At 37.2% G+C, this 21,332-nt stretch overlaps 1 protein-coding gene across 3 annotated transcripts in view; it reads left to right on the forward strand.

Moving 5' to 3' along the window:
• Positions 1–19,122: 19,122 nt before the first annotated feature.
• The window catches only part of LOC133393907 (protein embryonic gonad), a 44,621-nt gene continuing 42,411 nt past the window's right edge, over positions 19,123–21,332 (forward strand). Inside the window, exons 1-2 of one of the 3 annotated variants that reach the window (XM_061660950.1) lie at positions 19,123–19,417; positions 20,102–20,266. The gene's annotated coding sequence lies outside the window, so the exon portion shown is untranslated. Of the gene's footprint in view, positions 20,267–21,332 lie in introns of all 3 variants that reach the window. The other 2 variants (XM_061660951.1, XM_061660952.1) reach the window with 2 other exon arrangements.

The raw sequence follows: 21,332 nt of genomic DNA on the forward strand, positions 1-21,332 counted from the left end.
GTGTATGAAAATAAAATGAATTAACGGATTGATGATGCAAACCAGCACTATGCAATAATTGAATTATTCGTTCCATTGTGTTCTCGTAAATTATGCCATTCTCGAGAGCATGCTTTTATTTTTAGCATGTCACACTGAAACCTTTTTTTGCTGTTTTTGCTGGTATTAGGAACTATACATTAAACGATTCCCCCACAATCCAATTGCTACAATAAAAAATATTTGCTATATTCAACGTTAATACATATTTGAAAAACTATTCGTTTTTTTATAAATCTATTACAAGGAGAAAAAGTGTTGTATAATTGTGCGAGGTTTAAATGTGTGGTATATTGGCGAAAGTTTCCCCTGCCAATTGCTGTCAGTTGAAGGAGTTTCGTATTACTACATATGTGGGTGTAAGTGGGTTGTAGATTTGATGATTGATCTATTGAATGTAGTGGGTGTGGAATATAAGTAGTTGTGTAAGTTAAGTGATTGCAAAAATAAAATTCAAATAAATTAAAATGTAAGCATTCGGGTAATGCAATTTTCTTAAAACTCCCAACAGTGTGATGTTTTAGTAAATAAAACCCGAATGGAAAAACTTGCCAACTGAAATATTCAATTGATATTCAAAAGTGGAAATAAAATCGACATTCAAAAATGATCCTAATCTTATTGGTCGTTTTAATAAATAATATTATGCTAACATTATTTGTCGTTTTCATTTTACTGCTTTTTATACAAAGTTAGCCGGTCTCGTGGTACAATCGTCAACTCCTACGACTTTACAACATGCCCATCATGGGTTAAAGCTCCAAATAGACCTTGCCGCCATACGTAGGACTGACTATCCTGCTAGGGGGGCAATCCAAAAGTCACTGAAAGCCAAGCCCATAAGTGGTACAGGCAGGCTTGACCGACAACGTTTGTTGAGATAAAAAAAAATATAAAAAGTAATATAAGGAAGTAACCTTGTTTAGTTCACAATCTTTCAAATGCGCTCTACATATTTTGCAACATTTTTACATTTTTATAAAAGAAATGCTTTAATTGATTCGAGTCACTAGCTGATTTATTGCTTAGCAATTCGTGTATATGTAGTATTTGGCCAGTGTAAATGAGTTAAAAGCTAGATAGACGAATACTTTTAGTGCGCCCATCAACAAATTTTTGTTTTGTTTTGTACGTGTTTAATATCAACTATTTCACTATTTTAATTGTTGTTTTAAGCAACACTTATTAACACTGATTATCTCTTAATAAAACGTTATCATTACTTTTACCGACCCATGCCAATTGCAGTCATAATACGCCTTGTTCTATGACATATTCAGCTAGTCAAATTCCTTTTATACTCACTGTAAGTAGGTCGAACATTATGTGCAAGGAACGTGTCATAAGTGAATTTTGAATGTTTGTTCTCCTAGTTCCTTTGTTTTGTGATTTTTTACAGCAGCTCCCATGAATTTGCTTTTGGTACTCAACATTCTTTTTCAAACGTGATTTAACGCTATTTCATTGTTATTAGACATTCATCTATTCATTTTCAACATACACTCTTAGGCGGCGCTCTAGCAGCAATCGAACACGACATCCGAAACGAACAAACCCATATAATCATATGGAGGTGCACTGTCAGACACAAACAAACAAACAAGACAAACGTCGAGTCGAACATGTCAGTTGATTCTGTCTGTGATGTTCGATACCCACCTGTGCTGTGAGTACCTTGGCTGTCAAACGCTTCACAGCTACAGTAGATAGAATTCAATTCGGGACATTTTTAAGTTTGTTTGCGTATTTTGTCTCTTTTTCTTCTTAAAATTGCGTGCAAAATATTTAAAATAGCTATCAATAATTATTGTTAAACTTTTCAATCAATTATAACATCAAATATAAAGGATTGAAACGTATTAAACTATTGTGTGTACATAATCCATGTGTATGCACTGTATGTGTTTTGGCATGGACGTTTGTTTACATTTTTCAATATTAAATTTGAATGATTTCTATGTTATTATAGATGTGAATAACTAGTAAATTATGAGTTGAATCTTCCCCCTGTAGGTGGATATTCATTTAAACAATGAAAATGCTTCATTTTCGAGACGAAAAGAAAGGCGTATTGCAGTGCATCATGACAGGTCTATAAGACATCGAACAGCTGACAGAGCACCTATCGAACAGAGTCGTGTTTGTTTGTCTCGTTCGATTGGTCCCAGAGCGCCGCCTTAAGCCGCCGCGCCACGGGGCTTTTTAAAGCAGGGAAATATTTCTCAATCATTTATTAATTGAAGCAGAAAATCTGTTCATTTTTTACTATTTGGCGCTTTTAAACTTTTAGCAGGAAATTAAAATAAATTAAAATAAATTACGTTTGAAAATTCCTGCAAATGCTCGCGGAAGGATTAATCTCTTTCCTCGGAGAGTAACTGCTAACGGTTCTCAAATCGCTCAAAAAAGACACTCATTTTGCCGGACGTCACCTTCCTTAGCACTCATTTATCTTAACTGAATTGTCAATAGGGAACTGAACTCAAATGTGTACTCAGGTCTCAAAGATGAGTGACCAAAATTCAATTGGATAAACCTTGCGGAATTGGTTTATGTCTTGACTAAACTCTCATGTGCCCACAGTGGTAATTGTCCGTTGCAAATTATTGCATGCAATGAAAAATCTTTCAAATCAAGGATATTTTTTAAATAGTTTCAAAAGTTAGTTCAACTATTGTGTTAACCGGCATAAACGATTTTCGCGAGCTCGCCAACACTCCAAATCGGTGCGATTTTCCTTCGTTGGCGATGCTTTTTGAAAGAAGTTGTGACGGTTCGAGCGAGGGTTTTTGAGGAATGGCCGCCAAAAAGATCGCCTTGCCCTACTCGAATCAAATTTACTCACTATGTTGGCAATCGGTATACCCGGGTATTCCATACATACGTTTTGACGTATACAATTAACGGGTTTCGTCGGTAAACAATGCTTTCTATCTTTATATATCTTTGCGATTCTTTGTAAATCGTAATGTTGAATAAATATAGAACTATGATGCAAAATGATATACATTTTTTATGACACATAATATAACATAAAAAGAAATCAGTAATAAACAATGCATTACATTACAACAGCTGCGTCAAACTCATTTCATCAGGGGGCCGCAAGTAAACATTTTCAGTGATTCATGGGCCACAAAGCTTAGAATAAAAAATATACTTCAATATTTATATAAAATACTGTTTAAGATCATTATTGTTCAACAATTTGACTTTTTGTACTCGTTGCTTCAAATCTCGAATCGTTTATCGTATGAGAAAAAAATGTTAATTGTTCTTTCAAAATCACATACAATTTCCATTATCCTTATTATCAAAATGGGATATTTTTCATTAGCCGCGTTCACACACGGCATATTCTGCTAGAAAACATCTGTCAAAAACAAATTTTCACTAAAGTAGGGGAAGTCTAGTAGCCTGTGGCGAATCGAAAGAGAAAAATTGTAGTAAATCGTGTTTAAACATTAGTTTTCACTGTTTTCGAAGCCCAAAGTGTTTTTGGTGATATATTCATTTCTTAAAACAAGAATCCTTCTTTTAGGAAAAAATATGTTGAACTACGATCATTTTATCCGACGCAGATTCGTGGAGTGTGAACGCAAAAAGATTGGCGAATTTTTTTTGGACACTTTAAGGGGAATGATTCACAAATTAAGGTTTGGAATGTGTGAGGCATTTCGATTATTTTAATCATTAATCTGAATCCTTTTATCTTAAATGTAATTTTTTAATCATGGTTTTCACTTTTGGGGAGGATGGAAAGTACATTCGTCTTGCAGTATTTTTGGTTCGAATAACTTCAAATTGGCTACAAACACTTTCAATGAGTCATACATATTCGATATTAAATGATTTTTATGGTGGCATGATTATGAAAAAAAAAAAAAAAAATACAGAAGTGGTTCCAATCGACATCAAAGATGTAACATACTAGGTCAAAGACGTGCATAGCCATTCGGAGCAATCCAGAGCCGACGGAGGCCGCTACACGGCAGTCAAAGGCGTTGAGATCGTCAAAATCGATGGGACCGACCGGAGCCAGTTCAAACTGCAGAATAGCCGCTCCGAGGGACAACCGACGACTCCAACGGTTCCTAACGGCTCCGGCGGCATTTGACGGCACCGAGCGGAACTATCAGTTTGATTTGACCGGATCCGAAGTCGGAGTAACGATGATCGGAAATGGTTATGGATGCGATTCTGCCATTCCTTCAAAATTTTGTTGCGAAGTTTCCAAGTGTGTGTAATTATTTTCATTCCTATTTCGTTACTAGACAGTTGACGCAAATCTGGTTTTCCATATACAATGTGCAATCGAGTCTACACAAAATTTTGCTAATATTCAGGTTTTAAACGAAATCTAATACGACAGAGTTTGAATTCGATTTAATATTTGACAATTGATTGTAATCAGTACATTTCATCATTACATCATTTAAAATGTTTAAGAGTCAATATTGTGTTGTTAATTATATTTCATTAACTAGTTTTTCCTTTTCTTGGTGTATCAAACTATTTGGAAATGCTGATGTATTTCATTCATTCATTATGTTTTTTGTCATCATATAAACTAATCTTACATTTGAAATTTTATATCGATTGCGATAACAGGTTTTGCCCATTACGAGCAAATTTTAACGCTCAACAAATATCTGTTTTAACGCGTAAAATTTCACCTAACAATATTGTGTGTGTTTTTGATACATTTATCACTGCCGATATTTAATCAAGTTCACAATTATTAACAAGAGAATTTCTTTAACTTCAATTATCGCCCTAGTAAATCTAAGTTTCGATAAATCGTTTAATATAAATATATTACCATGAGGAGCAGTGTCGAAAAATTATGCTCAAGTGTATGATATGTTACGAGTGTTTCTTGCGTATCGATACTAATATTTCATCAACGCATGATCTGCCACCTGCTTCGTTAATACGTATGACTACATGCGTATTGTATATCTGCCAATGAATTTATAGAAATCTTAAAAAAAAACATTCGTGTTGAAGAACTGTACCAAATTGTTTTTGTTTTTTTTTTTTATTCAGGAGGAACGGTTCGAAAAGTTTTTTTTTTTTTCATTATAATGAAACTGGAAAAACATTAAAAATACAAACGGGAAATATCTAGCAGCTGAAAGTCAAAATGTTTATTACATGCTCTATGTTTTGAGCGACTGCTATTAATTTATAACATTTGTGGTCGTGGAAACTTTTCATATAAATAATATGGAAAAGAGTCTCTCGCATAACCATATCTCCGTTTTTGACACTTTTTCTCACATAATTGCCCTTTACATTCGAACTGAATTAAGCAGAACTGAATAAAAAAAATGAATAAGCAATTGAGCAAATATATAGCAAAAGAAAAGTACAAGTTCATAAAACACTGTGAAATGATATTTACTCATTGATGACAAAAACAAATAAATAAATAACATAAAATGTAAGAAAATCAAAAAACTTTCTACAAATTACCATACGGTTACTTGTTTACGCTACCAAGATTCAATGTACATGTAATACTAATAATTTTCCTTTTATCTGTAAAGCTTTAATGATTTGGGACTGTCCTTGTCAGCTATAAACAGTTGTGTCAAAATAAACGCCAAACACCCCTTCTGTTGTATTCTTCTACAAATCACTTCACTTCCCTATTCTCATTGTTCCTTTGTTCAAGGACATAAACCGGGTGCTGGGGATGGGAAGCTACAGGTTCTAATAGGGTCGAATACAGTAAATGTACCACGGATCGAAATGTGCGCTACTAGAAATAGTTGATTAATGGACATTTAGCCGATATTTATTAGCGTCAGTGATGGTGTAAATGCTAGACGACATTTTAGCCTAAATGGCGTTTCACTTTTTCTTTCTAGTCGTTGGAGGGCTGTGTGCTGATGGTTTGCAGCCGTAGTTTGTTTGCGTTGTTGGGACGCTAATTCTTGTCCAATCTTTCGGGCGGAGCTATCAAAAAGGCGTTAAACTGCACGCGTTTAGGATACGTTAAAATTTATGTTGACAATCTAGAGAATCCGGAATATCCTGTCGCATGGTGAGTGTGAAACTGTAGAAACGCTAGAAGTGTTAGCTAAAAACAGCAAAAACTTAGTGCTGGGGATGTGCGTTAAGTGGTTCGTGTTAGCCAATGTTTAGCATTAGGGAATATCATTAGGGACTTATGCGTGTTAGTTTGATTTATAACTCGAGTAAAACTGGATTCACAAGCCTCGAATGGATTTAAAGAAGCTCTTTTGAAGTGCTATTTGTTCAACTACCATCACTAGCGTACATTAACATTTCAAGCATCGGAATAATGGTCAACGATGAATTGATAACAAATTCAAATAAAAAAAATGTACGAATGTGGTTGCAACCTGCAATATGAACGATTTTGGATACGGTTTATTATTGCACATGTTACTTATTTGCATCATTTGGAAGGCACACCTTAAGGCATGGGGAGGATTAATGACACATGGTAAGAAATAATACGACTTCCTGAAAGGCAAGCAACGTGGAGCTTGAAGCTGTATTTGAGGTTATCACCCATTTCGACTGTTGCTCTTGTGGGGAAGATGCCAAAAAGTTGAGGATTTTTTTTAAGTTTCGTCAAAAAGGTAAAGAATTTCACAAGTGCACGATGCATCACACCGTTCCCGTAAAATGTACGAAACATGACCAAAGCGTCCGTGAGTGATAGTGTTATTGTTCCCATTATTCTTGTTATTAAAATTTCATCGCGTGAGCATTTCGCGATATCATCTCTCCCGCTTAAATCACAACGGGCTACGGTGTACGACAGCTTGGCCTTTTTTCGGGACCCGGTTCGTTCATTTGGGTTGGTAAATAATTTATCTTCGTTTTATTTTATTTACCGTTTTTGCCACCTTTTGCTTGAGACCTTGCCGGAATGCTCATTATAAGCAAATTTGACATGTGAATACGTGTCGTTGACACTTGTGCTACGCTACGCTTACGCGTGTACCCCTATCTGGAACGAGACGTTCAATCGAAAATGATGATCGACTGCCTTACCGAAAAAAAGATGCTCAGATGATATTCAATTCCTTTGACCCCCTTTAAAATAAGTGACCCACGATGGAAGAGCAGTTGTTCTTGTAGTTTTCAATCAGTACAGAGCGTGTAACAATGAGCAGCATTGACGTAAAAGTAGTGCAAAGCAGTGGCATCCGCATGATCCGCTTAAAATCTCAGCTATAACCGGTAGTGTAGACGGATCATGATGAATATTCCCACGCTGATTCATGTGCTGGCATGAGCAGGTAGATGAAAGAGTTTCCTGTGAGCGTTAACTTTCTGCAAACTGTAACGTTTTAATTTAAACGGTCGCACTTGCACGTGAACCATTTAAGAGTGCTCTGTACTGGATCTAGAGCTGCGTATATGTTTTATATGTGCCCAGCCTGTATCTCCCTGTATCTTATCGCGCTAATGTAAGGTGATGATACTGTGGCGGTAACGCATCGCTAAAAAATCACAGAAAGACGGTGGTTGTGCTTCATGCCCATTAAAACGCCACCAGCGTACAATCGCCCTAGAGACCATTTTGTGGTATTTTATGGCACATAGCAGATAGAGTTGTAAAGAATCTTCAAGATTTAAACAACATGCCCAAATCATATCGTAGTGTTCATTTTCGTAACAACTGCTGAATCAATATGAATAATATTAAAGCTAATTTCAGACTAAAAAATCTTTTTTTCTTGTAAAATTAACATTAACATTTTATTTATTTTATTTATTTAGTCAGTTTTTAGAGTGTAAAGCGTACATTGTATGAACACATTTTCCACTAACGGGGGTGTTAAACCCACCATCAGAACATAACTATGTCGAGCATTTTTCGAGGGCACATACCGGACACATTCGGCCTGAACGTTTGGTGCACATCTCCATCATCCATGTTGAAGATTCGGTTTCTTCTTCCCATCATTCGTGAAGCGGTCAATAAATAGAGCGTGTTTATGGTTCACGTGAATTCATTAATTCAGAAACACTGCGACCAACTCGAAAGATGATCTGGTCGTCACCTGACTGAGTTCCTGAGAGCAGATTGTTACCTTAAGGCTTGTCGCAAATATCACTACAGGCGCATAAGCACATAGGGTGCTCTTACGCTTTGGGTCGAACGCATCTCTTAAAGTTATCTCGTTAAATATATGAATTTTAATTGTACAATTAAGATAGATAGCGTTCTTAGTTAAATTCGTACATTCCTCATTGATAGTCAATATTTGTGGTAGAACTTGTAATTAGCTTATTTTTAATATTGATTTAACTCGATCGTTTCTATTCTTCGGAGTTGAGTGAATGTAAGAAAATAAGAATTGGCGTATGTTTGTAATAATGTTAACACGACAATGCCGAGTAGTAACTATAGAACGCCATTTTTCACCAATAGCATAGAAGAAAATAACCATTATATCTTCTTCATTATTATAAATTTGATGAGCTACTAGATCAAAGAGCAGTACGATTTGGTTTTATCATTACATTAGGATGAACGTTAGTTTTCATACTATGCGCCATCAATCAAAACAAAAAAAAAGCAATTGACAAATGAGACATCTACATTTCTAACTGCTTTATATTGAAATCTGTTTTTCTATTTCATATGTAATATTGTGATCTTGGTTCAAACTGAAGGCCGGCAAAGAACGGTCCAAGATTCGTTAGGTTCATTTGTTACATGGTTCGTGAAACATCTCTCTTACTCTCGAATAACGTATATGCGCCAAGCTTGACTGCGAAGTAAATTACTTGGACCGCTAAAAGAGATAAAATAATGAAGAAGAAATGTGCTGGTAATTCAAAGTAGTAGCAATCAAAGTTATTAAACTAGATTCTCGCTAATGAAACATTTCAGCATCGTAATAATTTTCATTTAAAATATCACCTATCACTATCGGCCGTTAACAATCGTCCTCAGTCTGTACAACTCATCGTTTGTCTAGGTGAACATTCGCATCCCACGACCTAGTTGTGGCAAATATGTTGTGGCCCTGCTTATGTATGAATCAGCACAGGTTCACCCTGAGAAAACGGAGGAGCCTATACCTCCCTCAGCATGGTCTATCGAGTTAATGGATCGCCTCACACCGATTGATTGGCCACCTTTAGACCAGCGATCACGTTGGATCGCACGTCAAGCTGCAAACAGGGAAATGATGATGTTCACGATGATTGAATCTAACAACAGTGAGGTCCTAGTTAAAGTAAACGGAAAGTTTCTAAATGCTTTGTTTTGTGCTTAGCATGAAGCGCATAGATGTCTCCATCGGTAACCTTCCAACATAACGACAATACCAACTAACGGTATGCAGTCGACGGATGAAACGTAAGGTGGTTCAATTGAGAGTTGGAAGAGTATTCTGTAGTGATTAATAGAAGTTATGTGTTCCTCTCAGTGCACTTGAATGTGCAATATCGCTGTGCCGTTTCACATAGTGAATGTACAGTTTAGTAGTTGTAGAAGCAGGTGTTGATAATGTTTAATTTTAATAATTTCATATGATTTACCCAAAAATGTTGATGCAATAAAGTAAATTGGTGTTATATCAAGCATTTTTTTAAAGATCGCAGCAGCTTAGCTACATAAAACAAGTAAAAATTATACAGAAAATAAATAGAAAGAGTAGCACAGCAATCAACTGGACGGCAAGACGTGTTAAAAAAGTTGCGCTGAAGAAATAAAATCATAAAATGGTTATCCTTATACCCACCTCATTCCCACCCAGTATCGTTAGTTGATTGATCATGGAAAGATTTTCTCTTTCATTTTTTGCACCACCTTCACGTGAGGGTGCCATTCCAGCTTCCGAACGAATCAGGCAGAGGTAGCAGTCTATGGACGAATGTGAAGGTAAATGAGAAAATCTACTTGCTGGCTAGATAGTAGCTCGTAAAACGATCTGGATAACATAAAGTTTTGATATTATTAAATTAGTTACTTTTAATGATTTAGATTCCGATACGGGACGTAGACCGGCTGAGAGTAGACCGTCCGAATGAAGCCCTCCTCTGAGATTGTATGCAATAAATTCCCTACAAAAAATAGGGTTTTAATTGACTCGCTAAGATAATAATATGGATCACTAGGTAGGGGTATAAAGTTGGAAGCTGGTCCTTTGCTTATGAACGTTCTCTCGAAGCGGATCATCATACGTGGGTCCTACAATTCAAGCCCACAATTCAGTGGTCTGAGGGTTGTGAGACAGTTGGCGCAGTTTTGCGTATCGGGTGCAATAAATCTGCTTGCTGTCGTCACTGAAAGTTCTGCCACTGACGAACTGAAACCGGTCAGGAATCCGTCTCGGTTGTGAATGATTTTGGTTTGAAATAGTTATTTCGCTCGTTAAAAGGCTTGCGACGCATTAAAAATCATGCGGATTCGCTCAGAAAGGTCAGTTTTATAGCCACTGGAATGGGGTTGATGATAACAATCTGGGCAGTAGCATTGACCCTGACTAGCAGACTTGAAATTGTTGCACAAGTCAGCAAAAAAGGTATCTCACAAACTAGAGCACAAACAACCCGAAAGAAGCTTCGACTCGTTAGCAGCGTTTTTGTATCGTCTTCCGTTTTGTGCTCTCTTACCGAACCTTAGTGAATGATTAATCACTGTTCGATGTTGGTGTATGTGTGTTTATGCGAGACGCTGGTCAAAATCTATCCAATCATACATGCAGCTGAATGTGAGTCGCAGTGATTGTATGCGACGAACGTCTGTCCTTTTTTCCTTTACGATAATTCGTCACAGGTATAGGATGGCCTTCTGATGAACGGCAGCTTGGTTATCGAAAAATCATTGAACTGTTCCGATTCATCTTTGTCGGTCGTAGAAGAGAAATCCTCTGCCGAATCTTGCGCTGACACAGCGGAACCGAAACAATGCAAATGCACTCGAGAATGAGTAATGACCGGTGCAAATATGGACTTCGTGCTGTGGGACAACGACCGCTCGCAAGACCGTATCGGGCGAAACAAATGCATCATTCTTGGATGCAATTTTCGTGCTTTTTGTCGCTTTCGGTGATCCGTTGGACGCTCCTCTTTATTTGCCCTCAATAGAACAGCTAATCGGTTCTGGTCAGTAGGTATTTGACATGGTTAAGGCAGGGCATTTGTGCACACTTTCGGCACCAATCACCAAGAATGTCCTGTTAATGATCAAAGAATCGAGGGTAGCGAATCGAGAGAATCACACAACGACCAGTTGTTGTGAAACCGCAGACGGTTTGTTTTTGTTTGGATTGCCAGGTTTCGCACAGCTGAAACAAGTTAGATATTTGAAAATGTATACCACGTATAAAATATGTTGAAGATGCAAAGGTGTCTTGCATGACGTTGTATGAAGAAGTAAACTTCTTTGCTAAGATGGATTTTTTTTATCTAAGTAAGAACAAACTATTAATGAGGTCAAAAGAATCTGTCAGTATGACCCAAATTGCACAATATGCTAAGAATATGAAGCAAACGTTATCTTATTTGTTTTGGTTACTGTAATTCGTATATTATAAACAAATAAAAATCATAGAAGTAATATGTAGCACAGATAGTACAGGTGGATATTGTTTTGAAAGTTACACTTCATTAATATTAACTCACACGTGAGATGGTTGCAATGTATAGTGAACAAGTTATAAATTTATTGAAAAAAGGTACTAAAATCCGTAAAACTTTGTAAAAGGAATCTGTCAGCTAAAGTTACGATCTTTTAAAGTTGTAATTGCAAAGTTGCATGTCACATGCCGTTTGGTTGCCCTTAAAATAATTCACTCAAATTTAATACCTTCTCGATGGACACGCTTATGCCGTCATCTTGTTGATCTTTTGAAGATCCAACAATCACTTATAGTGCTGTTTTCGGTAATGATGGTAATGAACACCGAAAAAAAAGTTTGTTTTTTTTTTGTTCAATTCGATATTATTTTTTTTAGTATAAAAATGATGAGGTGCATGGAATACGTGCGTGCATTACGATTGGTGAATGGCGATTCATGAACTTATCGGAATCTCGAAAAGTTACAGTTCACAGTTTCCCGTGCGGGGCCTGGGATATAGGTACTGCAGAGCGTAAAGTGGATCATGAAGTGTTAAGCTGTTAAATGTTGCTTGCTGGAAATTTACATCCCTATAGATGTGGATTCAAATTTTAAACGGTGCACAATATTTACCAGATGTTGAAAAATCAACATACTTTTAGGTATTTCTCATATAAACAATGTTTTGATTGCAGCCATTACATGTTCCTATAAATCAAATTGTATTACTTAAATTGTATTATTTAATGATGTTACACAATCCTATACAACATATTGATGAGCCGTGATGGGATGATTTAATATGGGTCAACATTAGGACAGAAGAAAAGATCCAAGGGATTTGACAATTTTGCATTGATGGAACGCATTGCCGAGACTAAGACAGGATCGATCCCTTATAAATAATCTCAAACCATCGTCTAGATCAGCTTGTTACAAATTGTTTAAAGATTGTCCGTTTTTCTTTTTTGGGATAACGATATAAGCGATCTTGTTGATCTTATCCAAGGTTATTAGATCTTTTTATATTACGTAAAAAGATAGTAAGTACATACTGAATGGTGCTGACGAATTGCACTTGGCTGATCTTGTAGGTACCGATGTGTTTATCCAATAGAGCTCCCGCCCTATTTTGAGGTGATTTATTTCATTTATCTTGATTATCTAGATTTATTTCAAAATCTCGTTTCGGTAAATAATTTACTCTCTTGTGCGTTAAGTGTTTCACTGATTTTATTTCGTCGCACATTATACTATATATTTCATATTTTATTAATTACTTATTAGTATTATTATGTGCTCAATTTTGAACCCATCACTGGTTGAAACCTCGAATGGACTCTGCCCCCATACGTGGGACAGACCATCCTGCTATGTGTAATTAGTAAATCACTGAAAGACTAGCTACAGAAATCTAGTCTTATTATTGGTTGCAGGCTAGTTCTGCATATCGCATCGTTCTTTGATTTAAACATGTTTATATGGTTTATGTTTTTACAAGTACAAGATAGTTACATTTGAAGTGTAATGCAACTGTTTTTGAATTGGGCTTACACATTTAAAAACTTCAGTTTATGAGATTATACACTTCTTCAACCAATATGAAAAAGTTGAACACTTACAGAATTGTTTTGAATAGCAATACGGCCTTTTTGGACCGTTTCTCCTGAATAAAAAAAAGAATTGTTTTGAACATGTTTTGGTTTAATTTTAATATTTGTTATCTGCGCGTTCAGAAACCGTATTTATGAGCAATTAAAAACATTGGAAGAATTGTTTGCCTTTAAAATGTCCCTCAAAACTAGATCGATTGTCATATGAACAGTCACGGATCAATAGAGCAAATTACTCTGTGCGTGCTACGATTGCTTGACTAATATTTACATCCCAAGTGCCAAGGTCCATTACTAGACGGCACCACAAAGTGCAAGGCAACAAAGGCAAGGCCCACGTGGAGAGCTGGGCACAAGATGAGCTGGTTCTTATTCGAACTATTTTAATGTTATGCAAATATTTGAGCAGAGCCACGCACTCGATTCCCGATAGCTTTTTAACTCAAAACGGTCTTTGGTTTGACTTACGCTTCATAAGATTAGGCCAGATTCGTTGTGTACAGTATGCTTTCAGACAAACGGTTTGGGACTGTTTGATCGCAACGCTGATGGAACCGCATTCGCTGTTTCGCTCTGCACTCACTTACTATCATGCGCACCTTTCCACCAAAATATTCAGCATTTTTATCCACCTTTTAATGTGGGCTGAAAGAATTTTTGAAGGGACCTACAAGGATATTGCACAACCGTAAGTACACACCGTCCCTTCCAACAGCAACCTCACATATGGGCATGTGAAAATTTATTAACCTCATAAAAGTCGCTCTGCTTGTCGGTCAGCATACAATGTTGACTGTCGTGCGTTAAGAGCATTGAAGGCAACGATTTGTACAATGATTCCCCTAACATTCTTCGTACGGAAGCCCGCACTCGAGGCTTTCATTTTAGAAACACAGTACTGCGATCCTGGGTTGCCCTGTGAAAAGCCTAAACAAAAGTCAGACCAACAAGGGACCATGCGAGCAACACATCAAAACATTGTTAGAAATTCATAATCAATGCATGCGGCCGAAGGGTGCTGTACTGTTTCTCTCTTGCCTGGCTACACACGAAGAGATCATTTATTGTATTCTTACCTTTTGGGTATCCTTTTCTTTTCCAAGGGATTTTTTCACCACTGCTCTGTTTGGTGTTTCTGCGGGTTTCAGCTTGGTCGGGTTTCACAGTTGACACTTTGGGATCATAAATTATGCTCCGTTGAGTAATGAAAAATTGTCACGATGTCAAATAGAAGAGAGGTGGTATCGCTGAATGGTTCAGCTTGCTATCCCGAACAGCGGTTCCATGACGAAGGCACTCGTAACGAACTAACGCGTTTTGCGAACAATGCTATTTTGGTGGTGTGTTCGAATATTTGTAAATATTTACCCATATGTTAAGATACAATGCTATCGTTTGTTTTTGAGCTCGGGTCAAAGTTTTATTCCACTTTGATGAACTTTGAGCCTACCTACCTCAATCTGGTTAGAATGGATTGACTTTAAGTTGAATAAAGGTTTATTTACTTGTAGCAAATACGAATTATTCGAATCGTTGAAATTGAACATGTGATTTGATCGTTAGTCTTGTAATGTAATTTACAATTATCAATATGTAAAAAAATTGTAAGAAAGTCATACTAACTATTAACTATCACATTAACATAGCAAATACGAAACCTGAGTCCAACGGTAGACGCTGACTCCATGAGACACCAGAAGTACAAATGCAAACCGTTCCTTTGAAACAAAATTGTGTAAAGTGTAAAGTTTACATAGTTTGGAGGTAAAACAAGGCTCTTCAAAATGGAACTTATATTCAAACTTATATTTATTTGAACAAATAACTTTCGTTTTCAATTTAAGATAGTGATTATCTAATCCAACCTACATTTTTTACACTTAAAACTTTATCAAAAAAAACTGTTTGCCATGGTGGTGTTAAATCCATTCAAAAGTCTCATTTCCATTTAACGCCTGGTAAAATTGATGCGAAGCGATATTGTTGTTCAGTTGGCTTGAAAGAACAAAAAAAACATCAATAACATGCATTCAGATTGACCCATTACACAAAACAAAGTGCACCATCAAGACGGTGTACGGCCGCTCCTTATTGTTTAATCCTTCAGGGTTACTTACTGCCACGAAAACAACATAAATTAGCGTCACAGTTTATCGTGCTGCGTATATTGTAGAATTAATTGGAATACATATTTTTCAGCTTCAAATTTTCTACTTTCCTTTTTTTGGGTGTCCACGTGTCCTGCAACTTTTCTGCAATGGGATCAGATTTTATTGGATATTCAATTGAAATGCTCACGATATCATATGAATGTTTGAGTCAACTGCTTACGAGATCGTTCAAAAAAAAGTATTTCTGTTTAGCCTTAGGCACAATTTAAATAGGTGGAAAGTATTGCGTGATGTTTGTTTTGTTGTATTTTATTCGTATGCTTTATGAAACTGTATATTTTATTTTTTGTGTTAATTATTTATCTTAATCCTCCCTGAGTTGCTCAATGGTTGCAATATCAAAGAAGCATTGAAAAAAGTATAGGTAGAAACACATTCTGTTTAATTATGTTTTCATTATATTTCCACACAGAGTGGGCAAAAACTGAATTGAAAGTGAATCATAGTAAACTTCTATTTGATTATCAATAATCAAATTGTTTATGTCATGGACAATCTATATTTCTCCTGTTAAACCTTACAGGCTTTGTATGTCTTAATGATTTTAAATGTAGTGAACTATGCACTGTGCAATTATTTTGAGGGTTGATCAATGTTGTAATAGAATTATTCATATATTTCTATGTGTGTTAATGGTGCGTAAATAAAAAACGACAACACACACACGCGCAGCGTAGCTCAGCATAAGTAAATAAATTACTAAGTAAGTAATTAAGTAAATAAGTAAGCAAATATATTATATTTTATAGCAAATACAAGAATTTTGTAAACCTTCGTCCTTTTCCATTTTTGCCAAAAACCTTGTGTTTACAAGCTCTACAGGTAGCAGCTATTATTTCGACAGTGTTGAGGCTCAATCAGCTTCCGAAGAATTTATGTACTGAAACTGTTTTAGAACAATACATTGCTTCAAATATTAGAATGAACAGCGGTAACCATAATATAAAAGCTACGTTTTCACTGCTATAATATTTTTTATATGAGTTTATTATTTGATTTAAATATGTTTACCATAAAAAACGATTAAGTAATAGAACGGTTCATTAGTATGTACTCTTTAAAACATCCACTAACTCATTTGGCTATAGACATCTGGCTGTGATTGTGCCGCTTAAAAGAGTTTTTCAGCTAATTAGTTTTTAGCACTACCTAAAATAGAAAGCAACAAAACTTACTATTAAATTATGACCCAAGAAATTTCAAGTGACAATTTCAACTTGAAACCAGCCGATTTGATATGCACCGGAAGTGGTCTACTTTCGTTAAGTACTTGGTGGTAGGTTATAAAAAGCACCCTTCTGCAAAAGTTTGGGATAAAGTTGACGGTGATGGAGAGTGATGGTGAGAAGGCTCTTTGATTGACGCTCCATTGGACTATAATGCATTATCTTTATACTGGTGCTCGAATCGTAAACCTGCTTGTTTGGGACGAACCCTGGATTTTTTTACAGCAAAAACTTGGTGATGTAAGATGATTTTAAATGAAATGCGTTTGTCGCTACAGTAGCCTAAAGTATTGTGGGAGTCAACATTAGTTTGACCCTTTATGATTTCTCACACTCGCTCGAGGTCGTCGTGCTAGTTGAGATAAGTGGCAAAATATTTCAAATATTTTTGTAAATAATTGAGGGAACCAGTCGTGTGCAGTATCACGATTTCGTGATTGCGTTAAATCATTGCGTCCTGTTTGGTAAGGTGGCGAATGTCGATAAACATGAACATAGTTTTTCGCTGATAAACGCACTTTCTTCTCGTGCATCTTGACGTACGATCATTCACGAGCGTCGCTAAGCTGAAGTCCTAATGCCCGTTTTTGACTGTAGGTATATTGGAGGAACCATATCTCTCCCGTTCGGGAGAGAAAAGCAGGAGCTGCCTTTCCAGGAGCTGACCACAGTCATCTGGGCCTGGTAGGCGCAAGCCAACCGTAATCACCATTCAATAACTAATCGCGCCAACTTGAAAGTCAATTTGACCCACAAAAATAAGCAGACATCAAAATGGAAAAAGGCTTGGATCCGTAGCGTCGATCCGAAGTGAAGAGGAAGCTTTCGTTCGCAGCCACAATATCTGCGTGAAAGGGACTCGTGAAGCATCATTCGCGGTACTCGCTGTCGACGGAGCAGAAAACACGCCAATACGCTATCGAGGAATCGCCAACAGTCGCCAAAGTATTCTGGGATGACACCGGTAACTAGGATAGTGGCGGAGAGTTGAAATGTTGGCGTAGCGCATACTGCTTCATTGCGAGGAGGCGACAAGTAGCCGCTCCGGTGGTGTCCAGGCTCCATCGCACACGACTATCGTTTTCTTCATCGGTGCAGATTAGTTGAACAATCCGAATGTCCAGTGACTACGTTCCAATGGCTTCAGAGATGCTTTCGTTACAAAAATCGGGTTTGGCGGGCCTGCTGGTGGCATGGTATAGAGACGGTGAGAGCAAGGTATGGTATTGGCGGGTAAACATGAGAGACAGGTTGCTGTGTGTATCCGACGTTGGCGATGGCCCCGGGCAATCGTTTCTTGGTGCCTTACGGGTATAGCAGATGCGCTAGTGTTAACCTGCGCCGTGACCGCGGAATGGTGCGCTTGAATCTGAAACGGGAATGAGCAGCGAAAGGAAAGGACAAATCTTTATGGAAATAAATACATTCGAATGGCTTACTCTTCGCGGCACAACGTTGAAGAAGAGGAAGATGTAATGGTTGTTTTTTTTATATTAAATTAATTTGTCTAGTATATGGGCTCTTTGAAACATTCCTTTGAAGAAAACCAAGAACTTGAAAAAGCTAAAGTATAATTATTTCTTTTGAAATATAAACTGGAATTTTTGCAACATTAATTTCGTTTTATTTAGCAAATATTAAAACAAGCATTTTAGAATTTTCCAATGAATGATACAGTGTTGTAACTAAATTGGACAAGAAAAAGCTAATGGTCGATTCAAACAATTTAAGAACGATTTATGCATTAAGAATGATTAACTACTCTGCAGTCACCCGAAAGGTTTGATAACTTTCAGCCATCGTTAATGTTGGACTGAAGTATGCAAAATAAAGTATGAATTAGTACAAAAACAGGCATATTACGTGAAACTATGTATACATTTCAGCACACAATTAGAAATAACACGAATTGATTAAAATTTATATTACAAAACGGTATGATAGAAATAACTCAAAAGTAGCAAAAAAAGTTTGCAGCATAGTTTGATTGATTTCGTTTAGCTGTTGCACATGAGTTTTATCGAGATGTACTTAAACAAACGCTAAGATAACAGCTCGAAAGTGTCAAACATGCGCATCTCGTGCTATATGAAACAAGAAGCACACATTATTCCACTGAGACCGAGTCTCCAAAGGCACTCGTAAGTCTACCTCGGTAGCCGAAAAGCAAAGGGATCGGATGCTGTATCTCACCTGCCGGAACTCAGAAGATGATCTCTTGTTTAGTTTCACGTGCGCGATACAGGTTCGTCGTCTGTGAAGGACAGAGGCTGCGACTGTTTGGCTCTCGCACATTGTTGTTTAGCAAGCCGAGCGAGTGCCGGGTTCTCACGGCTTCGCGGTCTTCCTATGGCGGTTGGCTTGCGCATCCGCACGAGGAGACGAGTGATGAGCTCGATGGCCTACGGCGAGGGCGATACCGAGCGATGGTGAGCGACGTAAGCAACAAAGCATCAGGGAAAATAATAATATGGGTTTACCTTGATTTTACTTATATGATTCCCCCAGTCGTGATTTGACTCTTCTCCGTTACACATCTCATCAGCTACGGTGCTCGCTTGTGTGTTCCATTTGTTGTGCCGCTTTTGCAACTGCTATTGGCCGGCATTGCTTCTGCGCTTAGTGTGTATCCGGTTCTGACGCTGGTTCGATCGGTCACCGATTCGCGTTCCGCGAGACCCGATTACGAGTTTGATGGTGTTCTCCTACGTCGTAAGGGTTTTGCGGTAGTTCGCGGAACAGCGGCGAATGTGGAAGACGTACCTTCGTCAACATACCGAGCCGGTGAATTCACATCGGGAATCGTTAGTATTATGATTCATAGTCATCGGCAGCTTCTCGATCTCTCGATTTCAAACACCTCTCAATAGAATTGCGTAGGTTGCTGAGATTGTTCCTGCAATTGTTCTGTGTGTTAATTATAAGTGTTCTATGTAATGTAAACAAGCTGAAAGGGTGTTTGTGATTTGTTGCTACTGGTGTGGTGTGTGCGTAAATTAATTTCGATCCGTCTGCAATTTGGAAGTCAAATTTGATTATATTTTTTTTGACAGTGGAGTGATCCGAAAGAACAACAAGCCAACATTCATATAGGACAGTATTTCTGAATAATGAGTCAACTGTTATGCGATACTAAATAAAACGCCCAAAATTTGTTAAAATACGTGTGATGTGAACGGAAATGAAAATAAAAAATGAATGGTTTATATTAAACATGTGTGTTGTTTGAGATAACAGTTTGAAGAAAAACAAAATAGATCAATGATCACCTTTGTTATGCAAAATGCTATAACTTGTGGAGGAGCCACATAAAATGTGCTGTTGGAAGAAACAAATGATTTCACCGCTACAAAAGTGACGAACCTGTTTGAATTTGAGCCAATTCGTGTGTACATATTTGTGCATTGTAGTGCGTGTATTGTGATACGAAAATAGATTGTGCCGTAATCTTAAAAATGCATGATTGTGAGTGTCTTATTTTGTTCTAGTAGTTATGAATGCTGAATATTGAAGTGAGACACTCCATAGTTGAAATCGTTAGCTTTAACCCAAAAAAACAGGAGTTCATCACTGCATACAGCATTGCCAAAAGCTTAGATGTAGCCTCGGAATTGAAACAACTCGGCGCTATATTAATAATCTGCTGAAGAAAGGTAAGCATATCCAAAGCTACACATACGTACGCATATACAATACACTTGTTGATGAATTTTAGTTCAGCATGAAAAAGAAAACATGCCGACGGGGTTTGCCCGGAGATATTTACACCGTAGGGAACACCATCGTTGAACAGGAAGAGTTCAAAATTGACGTGACACTTACGAGACCTCCAGCGAAGACGTTGGACGGCATCGACATTATGGTGTTATGAAGCCTTCAGCAATCCAGTTTCACGCCTCGCTTGTTTAGCTCGTGCGCAGTGATCTTTACTTGCTTCATTTTTGGGTAAGATGTACCAAAAAGAGGAGAACTTTTATGCTTATGTTAATTACGTTGCGAAAAATTATACCCATGAGCAATTCAGAGGATGTTTTCTCTTTGGTCGAATTTTGTCAGTGGGATTTGGACCGATCCTTCGTTTGTAGAGCTGTTTTTTGTCATTGGAACATTCAGTCATCGTGGTTCGCGGTAACTTAGGTTTAACGGATTTATTTTCCTTGAACCCGTTTACGTTGGGTCAACCGTTCTGCGAAACTATTGTCTCGGGTGCCCGCTTTTATGGGTGTGTTTATTTTTGGTGTTAGCATGTGATATTCTTCAAGACGAGGGTCAGAAATCAATTGCTTTAGTTTGGTTTCCTTTGAACCGGATAGGATGGTTTGACAAAAACTGTCCGACATAAAGTCAAGCTTCGTGTGAAATCGGGTGGGTGTTCGGGCTATAATTAGTTGATAATAGCTTTAATCAACAGGAAAGCATGGGCCATTTTTCGTACAGATTGTTATACTTGTTCACCTACACGTAAATCTGATCACTGATAATGGTGTAGCAGTAGTATGGTATTCTTGTGGGAGCGGTTATGTTAATAGACGGTGTAGCGATTTTTCTTATTTTTGAGGATGACAAAATGTTAATCTGGTTGTTGAAAATGTATGAAGAAACAATTAATAACTGTCAAGCTACATTTTCTAAATGAAATAAACGCCAAATAGATTCAAATGAAAAGTAGTTTTCAATAATTGTATCAATTTTAAGAGGTATCAATTTCTAATTGTACTG

This window comes from Anopheles gambiae, chromosome 3, assembly GCF_943734735.2.
Source record: "Anopheles gambiae chromosome 3, idAnoGambNW_F1_1, whole genome shotgun sequence".
Taxonomy (NCBI): Eukaryota; Metazoa; Arthropoda; class Insecta; order Diptera; family Culicidae; genus Anopheles; species Anopheles gambiae.